The sequence below is a fragment of the Apium graveolens genome, chromosome 10 (assembly GCF_009905375.1).
Source record: "Apium graveolens cultivar Ventura chromosome 10, ASM990537v1, whole genome shotgun sequence".
Lineage (NCBI taxonomy): Eukaryota > Viridiplantae > Streptophyta > Magnoliopsida > Apiales > Apiaceae > Apium > Apium graveolens.
In genome coordinates this window covers 53,951,195-53,960,311 of record NC_133656.1, presented here as the reverse complement: position 1 = coordinate 53,960,311, position 9,117 = coordinate 53,951,195, and positions in this window count along the sequence as shown.

Sequence of the window (9,117 nt, the reverse complement as noted above, 5' to 3'; positions counted from 1 at the left end):
TTGTCACTGTCAACTGCTATTGAACTGAGCATCCGTTGAAGCTTTCATCCGTTGATGGCTTTATCCGTTGATGCATTAGCAGTTGAAGCTTTATCCGTTGATGCACTCATCCGTTGATGGATGTTATCCGTTGAAGTTTAGAGACATCCGTTGAAGCTTTGTTTCTCATCCGTTGAAGGCCTTTAGCTTATCAGTTGATACTACTTCACTTATACAAAATTACAAGGCATGAAATATTTACAATTAGCCCTCATATTTGCATATCCACTAGTAGTTAACATGACTTATAATTTCCCACAATCATCTAAGAATTATAACTTAAATACAGAAACTGAAATGTGCTACAATACTAAACTTATTTCTAAGTAAAGCTACTCCATCAACGGATAGCCAGAATGGTCTTATCCGTTGAGGCTACAAACACTAGATTTCTACTTAAGTGTTTTATTTAACTTATCATCAAACTAATACACATATTCCTAACAATCTCCCCCTATTTATGTCTACTGGAATTGTAGGCATAAATTTGGGTTTAACTTGATGATAACAAAACACTTAAAAAATATATGAACTGAAATCAAGTAGAAATTCAAAAGTGCTGCAAAAGTGTATGAACTGAGATAGAATTGAAGAATTACATTGTTTCCAAGGATGCTCCTTTAGGCTGATCAGATTATTTTCTTTTCCTTTGATCCCTTGTTTCCTTTCCTAGCCTCCTATCATTTTTCTCCACTTGGAGTTGGAGTTGTCTGTAGAATTCAGCTTCATCTTCTTCACTGATGTCCAACTTAGATTGCATTTCCTTGAGAGTTTCATTACTGGCAATTTTAAGCTGCTCTTCAAGTCTGAAAAATCTTCTGACTCCTTTATTGTCTCTGAACTCCATCAACCAATGAGGTGATTTATGAATTGTAATTCCATGCTCAGGTATGAGTAATGTTCTAGGCAAGGAATTAGACTCCCACCAAGTTTTCCTTATGCTGGCAATCTTGTTGAGAATCTCAGTTTTGGCAGTCCTGGTAAAGCCAGAATCCCTTTTGATAGCTAAGTAGACTCTAACCAAGGTAGAATAGCCTTCATTCAGAATTCTTTGAAGAGGCCAAGTCCTTTCCTCACTTCCTTTGTACTTGAACACTAGCCTTTCTGGGAGCTGTTTGTATGCACTTATTCCCCTTACTTCCTCCAGCTCATCCAGATAGAGTTCAATATCTATAAACTCTTTTATGTCACAAATGTGAACATAATCATCCTTTGAGGCTTGTGGCTTAGGCTTAGGTTTGTATTTCTGAGTGAATTTACTTGAGGTTAGGGGAGGTGTAGATTTGGATTTTCTTTTCAGTTTCTTTGGTGGTGGAGAGGTAGTTAGGAAGGTAGGCAGGTTGATGGTGTCCCAATCAATAGGTTCCTCTTTAGGGATGATTGGTTCACCATGGACATTTATACTAGGATCAGCAACAAAAGGTTTAGGAATGGAAGGTAGTGGTTTAGATTTAGATTGGGTTTCTTCAGTGTCATCTCCACTCTTCCTTTTTGCATTGGCCTTCTTTCTGTTCCCTTTCTGCCATTCCTTTCTTTCCTCCACACTCTCACCAACCACATTCCCCATATCCACATTTCTGCTTTCAATCTTGTCTTCTTCACTCTTATCTTCAATCTTCTTCTTTTCTTCATCCTGACTTCACTTTAGCTATTTTTCAAGCTTTGCTTGTGCTCTTTTATCAGCCTTCAGCTTTCTAACTTCTTCCTTTAACCTCATGGTTTCTTCCCTCTTGGCTTTAGAGAATTTAGGATGTCCTTGTATCACACATATACTCTTTCCCTTTCTATAAATGATAGCCATATTCATTCTTTCCACTACATCATTGGTCTCTTTGTGCCTTATGATGCTGCCACCCAAAACTTTGTCTTCATCAGGTTTTGGAAGAGGAAAATCTACTTCTTTTGATTGACTAAAGTTTAGGAAGTTCTTTCTAGAGTCCCTGTTGAGTCTAGTGGATGGCTTGAGTACCATGGGTTTCAAATTCCTAAAGGAAGTCTCTCCAACCTTATTCCTCCTTACTGGCTTGTGCTCCATAATGATTGGCTCAACCTTTGTGCTATGTTTCACAGATAATGATTTTGAAGTTGTAGAGCCAAACATCCGTTGCATCCTTTCATCAATTTTTCTCCTTTGCTCCTTCACCTTCATCTCAGCTGCTGCTAGCTGGATTAGATCAATTCCATCAAGCTTTCCTTTGATTTGAAGTGTTGGAGAAGTAGTGATGGCAGGAACTAGCACTTTGGATATTTGAATTTTTGTAGATGGCTCCCCTCCCCCTTCTTCATTCTCCCCCTTTTTGTTATCATCAAGGAGAGGAGTCAAGCCTTGTGCTTTAGCCAGTTGCATGAGTAGACTTGTCTGAGACTGTTGATTTTGAAGAATGGTGACCACAGAGTTTTCAATGACATGAACTCTGTCCTCTAACTTGCCCATCCTCTTTTCAGCATCTGATTCTCTTCTTAGTCTCAGTAACAAGTCCTGCATGGTACCATAGGGCATGCCTGAATCCAGCATCTCAGAATTGTAGGACTTTAAGTCAGCTATATCCTTCTTGAGCTCATCCACACTCAGATTCTGCCTTAATTGTTGTAGCTTCATGAGATGTAGAGAATCTAGGTGGGCTTGAAGAAGAGCCTTGGTACCAGCATTGGAGGTATTCTGAATGGCTCTTTGGATTAACATGATTTGTTTGACTAGGGAGACATTGAATTGTCCTGGTGTTGACTCCTTTGTCAATGCCCATTTAGGTAAGTCTGGAATAGAACTTGGGCCTTCATCTCCCCCTAAGTTCATGCTTCCATCAAATAAAACAGAGTCATCATCATAAGAATTTGCTCCAAATTCTTCAGATGGCTCACCAGCTGTAGAAGGCATCAAGTTGACAGCAGCTTTATCCCTTTGTAGAGATTCTGAAGTATGTACTAGATTTAGGGTCCTTTCTGCCTCCTCATTGCCCTGAGTAGCCAACAATTGATAGGCTGACACAGGATGAGTAAAAGTGTCAGCATCCAAGGAAATGTTATCAATTACAACCTTGTAATGTTGCTGAAATTGTCTTTCCTTTTTAGCATCATCCACAATCATTGACTCATTAGCAATGGTTGGATCCACCCTTATACCTTCTGTACCTGCTTTTCTCTCAATTTCTCTCTTTTTTTGCATCAAGGGCTCCCCCTGGCTCACACTCCTCACGCCCTCACCCTCACCTACTAAGGTGGCACTCCTCTCACTTTCTTTTGCCATGCTGGAAGAAATAGCATGCATATTTAGATTCTCAAGCTCTCCTTTTGCCTGGGAGCAACCCAGCCTCTCACTCAAATTTTCACTCCCTTCCCTCAATCCTAGAAGTGATTGTACAGTAACCATGTCCTCTACACTTGGAATTGATTCAGTTATTTGTGTAGAGACTATCAACGGATATGGAGTATCCGTTGAAGTAGGAACTGATGATATCAACGGATAACTGCTGTTAAGCTTATTCGTCGAAGAACAACCACTTGTCAACGGATGAGAAACATCCGTTGAAGAAGGAAAAGAAGTAGAAATTGAAAGTGACATGATTGTTGAATCTGTGTGGATTGATTTAAATTTAGGGGACACAGATTCTTCAACCAAATCTGAAAGAATTGGCTGATGATCCAACAAATCATCTAAAAGATGATGATCACCAGTATTTGAGTGGGGCTCCTCCCTGAGTTGTAAAGAGGGAGAATCGGGAATTGATGTGAATATCATGTCCACATCCAGAGATGGTGATGGAGAATTTGGTGATTGATGTATGTCAATTTTGAGAGAATGGGGCTGTGACTCCACATTTGTTGGAGTCACATCAAGCTGAATTTGAGAAGGCATAGATACAGGTGGGTGTATCTGTGCAGTGTGTGCACCCTGTGTGGAAACTGAGGTTTTGATCCTCTTTCTTCTTGTAAAAGATTTTACAAGAGAGTGTGTGGCTTCAGTGTCCCTCCCTCTTTTGTTCTGTGTCCCTGGTTGGGGACTATTTTCAATAGCTGCACCCTTTTGGGAGGATGCAACTAGGGATGAGTTTGAATCCTTTACAACCACCACATTCTTTTGAGAAACTGTGGCTTGGCTAGCTGGTGTATCACTCACCTCTCCTACCTTATCCCGGGGGGTTTCTTGATGTTCACCCCTCCCCTCACCACTCACAGCCTGTTCACTTCCCTAAGGGTTTATGGTAGTTGTTACAACTGTTGTCTTTTGAGAAACAACAAAGGTGGCTTTCTTTGAGTTTGGTCTTGAAACTTTAGGTTTGGTGGCCTTGGTAGGAATCTGTTGGGTCAAAGACATAGATTCCATGGCCACACTTGAAAGCAAAGAAATAATGGGGTTGGAAGTAGTAGGAGTTGAAGAAGCATTTACCTCACTTACCTGAGGTGCATTCATTATTGGCAAATATACCAATGGCACCTGATTGTTGAGGTTAATTCTCAAAAGGTCTGCAAGGACCCTTTTCTCTTGTGCCCAGCATTTGAGTTTATTACTCTCATTGGTTATGACCAAACCTTCAGCAACATGGTTAGCCAATAACATAAAGAATCTAGCATAGTGGATGTTATGAGGTCTATTAGCTTTATTACCTAACCTGGTACCCAATTCTAGCATGACATAGTTGCTAAAATTAAAATACCTATCAGACACTAGCATATAGAGCATATTAACTAGAGATGAAGTTATTGCATCAAAATCTATTCCCTCTTATTGAGAATAGCCCTTGGCAACCAATCTGGCTTTATTTCTTATGACAATGCCATTTTCATCCATCTTATTCCTGAATTCCAATTTTGTGTCAATAGAGCTCTTGTTCTTTGGCTTGGGTACCAGCTTCCATACCTTGTTCCTCTCAAATTGGTTTAGCTCCTCTTGCATTGCTAAAATCCAATCTGGATCCAATAGAGCTTCGTCCACTTTCTTAGGTTCCTCCTGTGATAGAAAACTACTGTATAGACATTCATCTTGAGTAGCCCTTCTAGTCTGCACCTAAGATGTTGCATCACCAATGATCAATTCAAAAGGATGACTCTTGGTCCATTTCCTTTGAGGTGGTAGATTAGCTCTAGATGAGGTTGCCTCAGTATTGTCATGATGTGAGATAGAGTGTTGATTGGTCGAAACTCCCCCTGAGTTACTGATCCTTTGAAAGAAACTGGGAGTTCTATCAACTGATGAAGTGAATTGATTATCCGTTGATAGACTATGATCAACGGATGCTTCATTGTGTACTTCAACGGATGATGCACTTTGTCTTTCAACGGATGCTGCATTACTTCTATCAACGGATGCTGAATTGTGAGTTTCAACTGATGCAGCATTTTGTGCATTATCCAAGGGAAGATTTTGAATTCTTTTCGAGGTGCCTTCTCCATCATTCTCATCTTCACTATCATCACAATATATCTCAATGTTGTCAAATTTGAGTCCTTCATGATGTCCCTCATCTGTTAGTCCATCAATCTTTTTATCATCAAACACAACACGCACAGATTCCATGACAATGTTGGTTCTTAGATTGTAGACCCTATATGATTTTCCAGTAGAATAACCAACAAATATTCCTTCATCAGCCTTTGCATCAAACTTCCCTTTGTGATCAGGTTGATTCCTTGGAATGTAGCATTCGCAACCAAAGACATGAAGGAAGTTTAAAGTTGGTTTTCTTCTCTTGAACAATTGATAGGGAGTCATGCCTTTTGCCTGATTGATTAGAGAAATATTCTGAGTGTAACATGCACAGTTAACAGCCTCAGCCCAAAAGTATGTTGGGAGTTTTGACTCTTCAAACATTGTTCTTGCAACTTCAATTAGTGATATGTTCTTCCTTTCCATCACACCATTCTGTTGTGGAGTCCTTGGAGCTGAGAACTTATGCATGATCCCATTTTCTTCACAGAACAAGCTCATGGTAGAATTCCTGAACTCAGTTCCATTGTCACTCCTGATATTCCTTACTTTGAAATCTGGATGATTGTTGACTTGCTTGATATGATTGGTAATGATTTCACTAGCTTCATCCTTTGATCCAAGTAAGTAGGTCCATGAAAACTTTGAGAAATCATCTACAATCACTAGGCAATATCTTTTTCTTGAAATTGACAATACATTGACTAGTCCAAAAAGATCCATGTGTAGCAGTTGTAATGGTTCATCAATTGCTGATTCAAGCTTCTTGCTGAATGATGCTCTCTTTTGCTTTCCTTTCTGACAGGCATCACACAGTCCATCCCTTGAGAATTTCACTAGAGGCATTGCTCTAACTAAGTCCTTTTTGACTAGATCATTCATTGTCTTGAAATTCAAATGGGACAGCTTCTTGTGCCATAGCCAACTTTCATCTGGACTTGCTTTGCTGAAAAGACAAGTAATTGATTCTGCATATGTAGAGTTGAAGTCAACCAAGTACACATTCCCTTTTCTAACTCCAGTTAGAACCACTTTGTTGTCCTTCTTACTTGTGACAACACAGGCTTCAGAATTGAAGGAAACAGTATTCCCACTGTCAAATAGTTGACTGATGCTCAATAGATTGTGTTTGAGACCATCAACTAATGCAACTTCATCAATGATGACATTTTCTTTTGAAATCAAGCCATATCCCATAGTGAACCCTTTGCTGTCATCTCCAAAGGTTATGCTAGGGCCAGCTCTCTCCTTGAATTCTGTGAGCAGGGTGAAATCTCCTGTTATGTGCCTTGAATAACCACTTTCCAAGTACCATAGATTCCTTTTTTTCCCTACACACAACAAAATCAAATCAAGTTGTTTTGGTACCCAAGTCACCTTGGGTCCAGCCTTGTTAGTCTTTTTTGTAGACTTCATACCTCATGCATCTTTTGACTTAGGTAATATTGGGTCAACCTTGGTCACAGATGTAGTTGGTTGAAGTGTAGGGTTAGCCACATAATCATTTAGCACATTTGGTTGAATTTGATAAGGCATAGATTGTGCAAACATATTATTCCTCATAGGCATGTTGTATGGCATTTAAGGCATACTGAATGCAGCAAAGTAAGGATTATTAACATATGGCATGTTTGTAAAATATGCATGAGGATTCTGTTGAGACATAACAGACATAACATGCAGAGGTGACATAGACATGTTAGGCATGGAAGGAGTTAAAGGCATGGGAGCATTCTTAACAGACTTGCAGTTAACAGATAGATGATTAACACTTTTACAATACACACAACTTTTTCTAGGAGCATACTTATCAGGTGTGTAATTGTTGTGTTTGTTAATCCCTACCTTCCCATTTCTATTCGATTTCCTTTTAGTTTTCTTTTTATCCTCAACCATCTTAAGCCTATTTTTCAACTGATCTGAAGTCATGTGTCCTATATTCACCTTACTGGCATCTTTGGATGTACTAGCTTCTTCTTTGACAAAGTTCTTGGAAGTTGAACCAAACTTCTTATTGAGATTTTTCAAATTGTTCTTTTTAGAATCACTTGCCTGTTTCAATTGATGAGCCTTCAACGGATGCTCCTGTTCTTCCTTCATCGGATAACTTTCATCATCCGTTGATTCCACATCCGTTGATAATCCATCAATTAATTCTATTTCCTTTTTGTTTTTCTTCCAGGCATTCTCACAGAGTGATTCAATTCCTTGAACCTTGACAATCTGAGCACTAACATCCCTAGATGTTTTCCAGGCCTTGATTACATCTTGTTCACGTTCGAATTGTTTAGAAAGAATTTCTACTTTCTTAACAGATTCTTCTAGTTCACTCTCAACAGATAAGCATTTGATTTTAATTTTTTCAAGTTCAATTACCTTACCCTCTAACACAGCATTCCTATCACTTAAAAACAAATTATTCTCTTTAATTCTTGTGTTTTTTTTAGCTAGTGATTTAAGGGAAACACGCAAATGATATAATTCATTGGAAATATCATTTATAGCTTCATTGCATTCAATCTTAGAAAGCTGAAAGAGGTCAGTAGTAATTACCTGGTTTCCTGATAAACTAGTTTCATTTTCATCAGAATTAGCCATCAGGGCTAGGTTGACATATTCCATATCATCATCTTTATTGGCTCCATCCGCTGCCCAATCATCCTGAGTCAAAAAGGCTCTTTCCTTTTATTTGAGCAAATCAAAATATTTCTTTTTGTAATTAACTTGCTCAAATTTCTTCTTATCAGAGGTTGGCTTTCTACACTCATTTGTAAAGTGTCCACTTATGCCACAATTATAACATTTGAACTTAGATTTATCCACCATGTTCTTGTTTGGCTTAGTGAATCTAGCATTTTTCTTGAATTTCATCATTGCAAACCTCCTGGACAGAAAAGCCAGATGTTCATCAACATCATCAGAGTCATCTTGATTGGAACTATCTTCAACCTCAGCTACTTGCTCCTTTTCCTTGCTTGATTCTGATTTGCTTATGCCAATTTTGAGACGTGGCATTGTCTTTTCTTCATTCTTGGCTTCAGTCTTCTCATTGTCAGCTACAAGTGCAACTGATCCACCTTTTCTCTTTCCCTTTTCCAACAGCTCATCTTGCTCCATCTCAAGTTCATAGGTCTTCAAAATTCCGTATAATCTTTCAAGTGTGAAGTCCTTATAATCTTGAGAATTCCTTAGTGAAACAATCATAGGCTTCCATTCCTTTGGTAGAGACCTCAGAAATTTTAAGTTGGAATCCTTGACTTGGTACACTCTGCCATACAGCTTCAATCCATTCACCAGTTTTTGAAATCTATTGAAGGTATCATTCAGTGATTCTCCTTCTTCAAAATAAAAGTATTCATACTGTTGAATGAGAAGCTGCATTTTTTTTCTCTGACTTGTTCAGTACCTTCACAGATAAGTTGCACAGTATCCCAAATTTCCTTAGCAGTTTGGTTGTTAATGACATTATCAAACATATCTTGATCTAGGCCATTAAATAGAATGTTCATGGCTTTTTTGTCTTTGTGAACCTCTTCAATATCTTCATCAGTCCATTATGCTTTTGGCTTGGGAATAGACTGTCCAATAGCAACTGTGGCAGTTGCAGCTGTGGCTACCTTGTGAGGGATGTGAGGACCATTTTCAATGCAGTTGAT